General features: G+C 38.6%; 1 pseudogene; it reads left to right on the top strand.

Moving 5' to 3' along the window:
- Positions 1-817: 817 nt before the first annotated feature.
- On the top strand, positions 818-3953 carry LOC116641554 (annotated as a pseudogene).
- Positions 3954-7836: the final 3883 nt, after the last annotated feature.

Below are 7836 nucleotides of genomic sequence, written 5' to 3'. Positions count from 1 at the left end.
TACTTTAGGTACCTTATGTACAGTGAGTGGAATCATTGCAAATTGTACTTGTTTTGTGACTAGATTATTTCACATAACATGTCCTCAAGTTTTATTCATGCACATCAGAATTTCCTTACTGTTTAAGGCTGAATTATATTTTATCTTATGTATATGCCATATTTTATTTATTCATTCATCCATTGAGGGACACTTGGGTTGCTTCCACCTTTTGGCTATTGTGAATAATACTGCTATGAATAAGGGTGTTGTTTATCTGTTTGAGTCCCAGCTTTCAATTCTTTTAGCTCTGTACCCAGAAGTGGAATTGCTGGGTCATAGAGTAATTCTACTTTAGATTTTTTGAGGAAAGATCACACTGTTTTCCACAGTGGCTGCACAATTTTCCGTTTTTAGCAACAGTGCATAAGGGTCCCAGTTTCTCCACATCCTTGCCCACACTTGGTGTTTCCCGTTTTTGTTGTTATTGCTGTTATTGACAGCCATCTTAATGGGTGTGAGATGCAGTAACTATTATTTTCTGCTTGCCTATTTTTTCTTTTTTAATTAAATTAATAAATTAAAAATAAATTAACCAGGATGGCAATGACTTTTGTACTTTTTGTTATATTGGTTTATAAGAGTTTACTTTGTCAAGCTTGTATGTCAAACTTTGTTCTTTTTCATTCATTACCTTAATAAATATTTTTGGAGAGTCTGCTTTGTTTCAGGCACTGTTTAGTGTCTAGAATACAGCAGAGAATGACACAGGGTCTCTGCCCTTAGGGATTAGTCTAATGGGAGAAAGAGTTCATAGTCTTATAAATAATTGAAGGTAATGACAGGATTAAGAGCCTGGTAAAAGGGGCAAGAGCCTCAGAGCGGTAGTGAGAGGTTAGAGAAACAGCAGGGAAAGCACAATGCTTTTTACTTTTGTATTCCCAATAGCTGGCACAATGGAGACATTCAATAATTGTTTGTCAAGAGGGAGATGGGGAACAAGTTCAACAAAAATAACAAATTAGGACTACTGACTAACAGGAAAAAGATTAACAGAGAGACACAGATATAAAGAGGTTCATTCATTCATTAAAACAAAACAAAACAAAACAAAACAAAACAAAACACCTCCCTAAGTGATCTCTTTCCCTTATTTGTCTTTGACTTCCATTCAGGGATGATGGTTCTCAAATCCATCTCTGTAGACCCCATCTCTTTCATGAGCCTAGAATATATATTTTTGGTTGCTTATAGGGCATTTCCAGAGGGACAACGAGGTCAAAACCTGATCCCATTATTTTTTTTTAAACCTGCTCCTCCCTGTTTCAGTAAAGAGCACATTCATAGCCATTTGCCCAAAACAGAATCCTGAGAGTTGTCCTTTATTCTTCCTAGTTATTCTTCACACCTAATTAGTTATCAAAGCAATATATGTCCTTTATATCTTTAGGACATATTTCCTTCTTTGTATTCTCACGGCTACTGGGTAGGTTAGGCCATCATCCTTTCTCATCCAGATGAAGCAACAGTCTCCCAACTGGTCTTCTCCCTACGTCAAGTCACCTTCTTCTTTTTTTTCTTTTTTTAAATTTTATTATGTTATGTTAGTCAGCATACAATACATCATTAGTTTTTGATGTAGTGATCCACGATCCATTGTTTTCATATAACACCCAGTGCTCCATGCAGTACGTGCCCTCCTTAATACCCATCACCGGGCTAACCAATCCCCCCTCCCCCCTCCCCTCTAAAACCCTGTTTGTTTCTCAGGTCCATAGTCTCTCATGGTTCATCTCTCCCTCCAATTCCCCCCACCCATTTTTCCCTTCCTTCTCCTAATGTCCTCCATGTTATTCCTTATGTTCCACAAATAAGTGAAACCATATGATAATTGACTTTCTCTGCTTGACTTATTTCACTTAACATAATCTCCTCCAGTCCCATCCATGTTGATGTAAAAGTTGGGTATTCATCTTTTCTGATGGCTGAGTAATATTCCATTGTATATATGGACCACATCTTCTTCTTTAATAGCTCTTCCTCAAGGACACCACAAGTCCTGCTGCCCTTTCAATGGTGGTAATTATTCTTCTATGCCCCACCCACATTAGGGCTGAGAACTAGACTGGTTATTCTAATTCCCCAATGACACTGCCAAGTAATTACTCATACCTGCTTGTGTAAAACCTCCACTTTAAGTTTGTATCATCCAGCTGAAGAATCTTCTCTTCCTCCTTATTGCTATCAATTACTGACCTTCTACCTTGGGTATTCTACTTTACTCCTAGATTTGAGGAACTGGCTTACAGTCTTTTTGATTACGTCATGCTTTGCATGAATTCATGTCTATGTGGACAATTTAGCTAATGGTCTTCCTAGGCCTCCTCATTTCTAGAGACATTGAATTTGTTTTGGTCATCCCTTGATCATTTGGTCATACCCTTGATCATTCACCAAGAATTTTTTCTCGCAGTTTTAAGCTTTTGGGGCACCTGGGTGGCTCAGTCGTTAAGCGTCTGCCTTCGGCTCGGGTCGTGATCTCAGGGTCCTGGGATCAAGCTCCACATCGGGCTCCCTGCTCGGCGGGAAGCCTGCTTCCCCCTCTCCCATTCCCTCTGCTTGTGTTCCCTTTCTCACAGTGTCTCTCTCTGTCAAATAAATAAATAAAATCTTAAAAAAAAAGAAGTTTTAAGCTTTCATATCTAATTGACTACAACCTTTCTTTCAATCTATCTAGTTCTTGTAGCCTTTTCTCCTACTACTGTCTCTTTGACCTCATCTACCTCTTCTATTTTTGAATATGTCCATATTCTCTCTACCAATCAGATTATTTTTTTGTGGTCTGATTTTCTTTCCCTGAACAGACAGGGCTCTTATAATAGGCAGTCTGGACAGACCATAGTCTCTCTCTTACACCTAATTTCTGTGCACTTTTTTTAAAGATTTTATTTATTTATTTATTTGTGAGAGAGAGAGAGAGAGAGGAGAAAGGGCACACACATGCAAGCAGGGGGTAGGGAGTAGCAGAGGGAGAGGGACAAGCAGACTCCGTGCTGAGCATGGAGCCCAAGGTGGGGGGAGGCTCGATCCCACTACCCAGAGATCATGACCTGAGCCTAAATCAAGTGTCAGACACTTAACCGACAGAGCCACCCAGGTGCCCCTGTACACTTTTTAAAAAGCCAAATGCAAGCAGGAAACTCCAACCCTTGACCAATCCTTTGATTCTAGTAGTGATTAAAAGGGGATACAGAAATAAGGGAGGGTTTTTGTTTCTGTTTTTGCTTTTATTTTTATGAACAAGTCTTGAGCATGTTTATAGCCTTCATATGGGAAGGGTCTAATAGGGGAAGAGTTACAAGAGAGTAGGGGGACATTTGAAGGAGGAAGAGCCAGGAGAAGAAGGGACGTGGTAGCTATGTAATAGATCTTTGCAGAAGTTGTTGTCACCACAGCCGGAGTCACCACTGCTGCCACACCACCTCAACCTACCATGCCAAGACCTTGGAGAAGACCTTCAAGTGGTGCTGTACCTTCGAACAAAGAATAAAAGATGCCAGAGTTACCCAAGAGCAGCATCCTACCAAAATCCCAGTGATAAGAGAACCATACAAGGGTGGGGGAGAAAAAAAAGGAACTATAGGGTGAGAAGCAGTTTCCCATCCTGGATAAAACTGAGTTCCTTGCATCTGATCACATCAACATGAGTGAACTCATCAAAATAATTACAAGCCTCCTACAGTTCAACGCCAATCAAGCCTTCTTCCTGGTAGTGAATGGACACAGCACGGTGAGCGTATCCATGCCAATTTCTGAAGTGTGCAAAAGTGAGAAGCATGAAATGGTTTCCTGTATATGGTGTATGCCTGTCAGGAGACATTTGGAATGAAATTGTTGGTGTAAGATTAGAAAAATGTGTCTGTTCTATTTTTCTCCTTTGTCCTCCATAGGGTAAGTTTTGAGCTCTCATACCTATTTTTTCCTGTTGCTGCTAACTAATGGCTTTCTAAGACTTGGTCTTGAAAAACCACAGGCCCTCATAATTATGGTAAAAGAAATCTCAGTAAGATAAGGAAAAATGTTTAGTCTTCTAGAAAGTCAGAAAAGCAGATACTAGTTTGTATCATAAAACTCCTCGTAAATGTTAATTCTAATTAAGAGACACCCTGACTTCAGAGATTGTTGCTGTGGCCTGTGAAAATAACCTTTAACATCTAAAAAGTCTGTAATTCTGATTGTTTGTCTTACTTAATAATTTATTGCCCTGGTATTAATATTTAAACTGACATCCCTATTTCCTAAAAGGTTTAAATATGCTTTGTAGTAGGTTGAATTTTGTCTCCCCAAAAGATATGTCCAAGCCTTAACTCCCTGTACCTGTGAATGTGACCTTACTTGGAAACAGATCTTTGTATTTGTAATTAAGAAAAGAATCTCAGGATGAGATCATCCTAGATTAGAATGAATCCTAAATCCAAAGACAGTTGCCCTTAAAAGTAACAGAAAAGGGGGTGCCTGGCTGGATTAGTTGGTAGAGTGTGTCACTCTTGATCTTGGGGTTGTGGGCTCAAGCCCCACTTTGGGTGTAGAGATTACTTTAAAAATAAAATCTTTTTTAAAAAGGTGACACAAAAGAAGACACACAGAGTCACACAGGGGAGAATGTCATGTGATGCAAGCAGAAATTGGAGTGGTTTTTACAAGTGTTTACAAGCCAAGGTTTGCCTACAGCCACCAGAAACTAGGAGAGAGGCATAGAATGGATTCCCTCAAAGCCTCCAAAGGGTGTCAACCCTGCTGACACCTTGATTTCGGACTTCTGGCTTCCACAACTGTGAGAGAATAAATTTCTGTTGTTTTAAGCCACCCAGTGGTGATTTGTTATGATAGCCCTAGGAAACTGATACACACACATTGTTGGTTTTTTTCTTAATGAAATGAGAACCTCATGGGCATTGCCCTCTTATCCTTCATGCATGGAGATTAAAAACAAAGAAACAAAAGCTATGACTGGTATCTTTCTTAAGTAAACAGAAAGTCTATTCTCATTCAAATTAATGAGGGAGTCCAAGAAATAGGCATTTGGGGTATTATCAAAATGCTGGGGGAACAGCAAGATGGACGGTCCTAGTTATGAAACCCAAACTACCTCTTGTTGGATTAGACTCTGGATTCTGAAGCTGCTTGCCTGGCGGAGTGGGAGGACTGGGGAATGTAGCCCCAAAGTCCTATTAACAATGGTGGAGTCAGTGTGGGACCAAAGGGTGGGTAACTGTACTTTTATTTTAATGGAATTGGCTATTTGTTTTTTAAAACATTAATGTCATCATCTAATGTGCTCCAAATCTTTCACAAGTATGCTGATCAATTTTGATCAATATGTAAAACCATATGTGGTGGAGTACAAATTTACTTTTATTACACAGATGTGTACAGAAACTGTAGCTTATTTTCTATAATCTGCAATTTCTTGTGAACTCCTTATCCACCTTATTAGGTGAAATGGAAAAAAATAATTCTAGCTTTTAGTTGAGTCTGATAAGCTTAGTCTAATTAAGTAATTGAACAATTTCTTTAGGTAAATCAGATTCTTATGTGTGGTTCAGTTTTTCAGATTTGGCCCCTGAATTTTGATAGTAGAAATGGCCCTTAACAAAAGGCCCATATTCCAGATTCCTGATTGATGGAGTCATCTCCCCTGTTTTTTAAAGAGTTATCTCCAGAGATATCTTAACAACTTACCTGTGGCCTTCAGACTTATTATGACTCCAACAATCATGTCAGATTCCTTTGTGTATGTTCATACGTCCATTGCCAATCACCTAAAGACCAATTTGCCAAACAGATTATATCAACAAAATTCTGGAAGAAAATTTCCACTACCATATCTCCTCTAGGTAACATTGCTGGCCCACCTACCTCACCATTGCAGAATTTGCAAACAATACTTTAATATAGTCTTTTACTAGAACCCACAATTCTATGCAATGAGGGCTCTCCTGCAATTTCCTACACCATTGAACCACAACCCTATAGGACATCTACATTATACAAACCAGAGGTGCTAAGTGTGCACAACCAACAGTGGCCCACAGGAGGGGCAATCTAGTGGAATTCCCTGTCTAATTCTCTTCTTGCTGTGCTTGTATAATCTGTTCCTATCAAAATCTGGAAGATGACTTTTTGGGTCCATTCAAAGCCACAGAGGTAACCAACTCCATTGAATTCTACCCTTCATTATGCCAGTCTGTGATATTTTTCCCTATTACCATTCTGTGCTGTGCCTCAGGAGGCCTGTCCTGCCCCCCCTTCTCCTGACGTGGGAAGCCAAAGTTTACAGTAGAAGATAATACTGGTTTTATGGAACCATAAACATCTCTTAACACCTGGTCCACTGGAAAGGATTAGACCCAGAAGAGTTGTCATTGGAACCAAACTCCCACTTCAATAAGAATAATAGCAATACTGATGTTTAAAAAGTGCTTACTATTTGTCAGTGACTGTTCTAAGGACTTTATATTAATTAACTTATTTAATCCTCATGATTATCCTATGTGTTAGATTCTTTTATTTCCTCCAAGTGATGCCTTATGCATTAGAGAACTTTAGTATTATCTGTCAAGCTCAAAATTTTCTTTTCTGATATTCACTACATATCCTAAATCAGTTTTTTTATTATACAAGCCCATAATTTCTTATTCAAAACCTTGGGCACCATGTGTTCTGAGATTCAGAAAATTTAAGATTTTAGAAAGGTACTAATCTCTGTGTATTGTACATTATATAACACCCCTGGCAGGATCTGGGGAAGTACTCATAATTAAACACAGATTTCTGCAGCAAATAAATGCATATTCATTTAATATGGATATTAAAGATTATATACAACCTCACTCAGTTTAGGCCACCAAAAAAACTCAAGTCGTGTTTTTTTGTTTTGTTACTTTTGAATACTAGCTTTATTGAGATATTCATGTACAATGAATTTCACCCTCTAAAAGCCTATGATTCAGTGGTTTTTAGTATATTTTGAAAGTTGTGTATTGATCACCACTATCTAATTCTAGAAAATTCATTACCCAAAAAGAAATTCCATAACCATTAGCAGTCACTCCCTATTTCTCTCTCACCCTAGTCTTTAGCAACCTCTAATCAACTTTCTGTCTCTAATGATTTGCCTATTCTGAGTATTTCATATAAATAGAATCATAGAATAAGTACCTTTTCAGTCTGGCTTCTTTCACTTAGCATAATGTTTTCACAGTTCCATCCATGTTGTAGTCTGTATCAGTACCTCATTCCTTTTTATGACTGAATAATGTTCCATTGTGCAGATGTACCACATTTTATTGATCGCTTCATCAGTTGATGGATATTTGGGTTGTTTCCACTTCGTGGCTATTATGAATAATGCTGCTATGAACATTTGTGTACACGTTTTTGTGTGAACATATGCTTTTGATTTTTTAAAATTTTTTATTGTTATGTTAATCACCATACATTACATCATTAGTTTTTGATGTAGTGTTCCGTGATTCATTGTTTGTGCATAACACCCAGTGCTCCGTGCAGTATGTGCCCTCTTTAATACCCATCACCAGGCTAACCCATCCTCCCACCCCCCTTCCCTCTAGAATCCTCAGGTTGTTTCTCAGAGTCCATAGTCTCTCATGGTTCGTCTCCCCCTCTGATTTCCCCCCTTTCATTCTTCCCTTCCTGCTATCTTCTTCATCTTTGTCTTTTTTTTTTTAACATATAATGTATTATTTGCATCAGAGGTACAGATCTGTGATTCAACAGTCTTGCACAATTCACAGCGCTCACCATAGCACATACCCTCCCCAGTGTCTATCACCC

This window comes from Phoca vitulina, unplaced genomic scaffold, assembly GCF_004348235.1.
Source record: "Phoca vitulina isolate PV1807 unplaced genomic scaffold, GSC_HSeal_1.0 scaffold2, whole genome shotgun sequence".
Taxonomy (NCBI): domain Eukaryota; kingdom Metazoa; phylum Chordata; class Mammalia; order Carnivora; family Phocidae; genus Phoca; species Phoca vitulina.
This window is presented reverse-complemented; position numbering and strand designations above follow the sequence as displayed.